The following is a 2560-nucleotide window of genomic DNA, read 5'->3' on the forward strand; positions in this document are numbered from 1 at the left end:
TGAGCCGCCATGCCCAACCTTCTGCCATGTTCTCATAAGGACATATGTGATTGCACTGAGGGACCACTTGGATAGTCCAGGTTAATCTCACCACCTCAAAATCATCTCATGCACATTGCCTCCCATTAATATTGTCCATTATTTTTCAGTTTCCTCATCCATAAAATAGAGTGAAGTGAGGTTGAAGTGCATCAAGGATGGCAAGAATGTGGCCCATAGGACACCATTTCCTCTTCTGCAACTTCTCGCCAAAAAGAAGAAGGCTTTGCTTCATGTTTGTGTTCATAATGAAAGGTGAGGTCTTCGGGAAGGCATCGAAGTTCATTAATTAAATTAACATGTGAAATACCTGGATGCTGAACTTGTGCAAAAGCAGCTGGAAGTTAACTTGATAGTCTCACTACTCTGAGGCACTCACCGACTAGTGGACAAGACAGGCAGGCACTGAGGGGTGTGTTTTCATGGTGGGAGCTTATTTCATTGCAAGAACAGAAACTGGCCAGCTCTATCAGCCTCAGAGAGAGAGAGAGATTTCACCTTTCAGTATATCCATCAAATAACCCTCAACTGTGTCTCAGTTAGTGATGTGGGGCCTGGTCCCAGCTCTGAAACAATTACTGCAGCCAGGCATGGCATATGCTAATTGGTGCTGGGAAGAGAGATGGGGTCAGTTTCATCCAAACTGTTGGACAGAGAGGGAGGAGTGGTGGTTTCCAAAGAGAAAATTGGGGCGTTTTTACTAGAAGAAGAAAAATGGTGGCTGAGCATCCAGAAACTATAGATGTCAACAGAGCAAGAGTGGTTTCAATGGGAACCACTTGATAGCCTATAGACAGGGCTCTCGTGATTCTGCAGCAGCCTGTGTTCTAAGCATTGGTGTCTAAAAATGGGAGTCCTGCCCACATTGTTCCATTTTACTCCAACCCCACAGGAGGATATAGATCTGGTTGATTCAGATTTCAGGTCATTTGTAGGGTCACTTTATCTAGGAGTGGAATTTGGTGGCCTAAATAAGCCAACAAATGCATGTTCGCTTTTTGGGCCTGGGCACCTGGGGTCATGAAGTCCCACTAAAGGGCTTGAAGGTTAATATTTTGGGGCACTGGGGAAAAGACACAGCAGGTGAAGGAAGCCTCCATATCTTAGGGGAAGAGACTCCCTGGCTCACTGGAGTTTTCTACTTGGTGGTTTGGTGCCAGAACACCAAAGTGAAGACAAAGCACTGCCTGACCCATTTGTGGGGACATCTGTGCCCAATGACCAGACCAGCACATTATCTCTTAGTAGCGTCTGTTACATGTATTAATCTAGTCCTTCTTATAATTCTGGAGTTCACAGTAGCCCCTTCTCACGGCTATGCATTTACATTCTGATTTACTGGAAACACAGGTGGTGCCAGATCAAGGAATGTCCTTTATGCTGGTTTAGGGAAACTGGCCTAGATCTTATGGCAATGATGTTCCATGTACTAGTTTCGAGTGACAGTTGTCTAAGGAACCTGGAGAGTTATATGGGCTGGAATCTCTAACATAGCCACTTGGAATGGGAGGATACATAGGTGAGTAGAAGAGGAAGAGAGGCAATTGACCCATTTGACTAGCTCTGCACCTTTAGGCAGGCCACTCTGTTTTGAGGTCCAGGACCCATTCCTCACACCACCCCGCCCCAATAACTAAAGCTGTGAGCTTTAGGGTCTGGAGGACAATGTAATTTAAGTTAGAAACCTTCAGCCCTTTGGCAAAGTCTCGGGAGATTGTTATTGGTTACACGGCATCCTTAGCACCATTGCAACATCTCAGAACAGGTCTGGCTCCAAGAGGTATTCACAAAGATTTTGTAAATCCCAAATTACAATCATGTCTTAGGTTCCCTCCCACCAATGTCATGCCCCTCCCAACTTAGCACATAACTACTTACTTCCACATGATAGGAGTGAGGAGTGGACTGCAATGATCATTGTTTGTCCTGTGATGTTTATTTGCTTATTTGTTTATTTTTCAGTGACTAGGTCTCACTATGTTGCCCAGACTGACCTCAAACTCTTGGGTTCAAGTGATCTTCCTACCTCAGCCTCCTGAATAGCTGGGACTACAGGTACATGCCACTATGCCTGGCTGATTTTATATATCAACTTGACTGGGCTAAGGGTTGCCCAGATAGATGGTAAAATATCATTTCTGGTTATGTTTGTGAGGATGTTTTCAGAAAATATTAATATTAGCATTTGAATCAGTAAACTGAGTGAAGAAGATTTTCCTCACCAATGTAGGTGGGCATTATCCAATTTGTTGAGGGTCTAAATAGAAGGTCAGCCAGACACAGTGGCTCATGCCTGTAATCCCAGCACTTTGAGAGACCGAAGCAGGCGGATCACCTGAGGTCAGGAGTTCAAGAACAGCCTGGCCAACATGGCGAAACTCCATCTCTACTAAAAAAACAAAATTAACCAGGCATGGTGGTGCGTGCTTGTAATCCAAGCTACTCGGGAGGCTGAGGCAGGAGAATCACTTGAACCTGGGAGGCGGAGGTTGCGGTGAGCTGAGATCACAACATTGCACTC

The sequence above is a fragment of the Pongo abelii genome, chromosome 9 (assembly GCF_028885655.2).
Source record: "Pongo abelii isolate AG06213 chromosome 9, NHGRI_mPonAbe1-v2.0_pri, whole genome shotgun sequence".
Taxonomy (NCBI): domain Eukaryota; kingdom Metazoa; phylum Chordata; class Mammalia; order Primates; family Hominidae; genus Pongo; species Pongo abelii.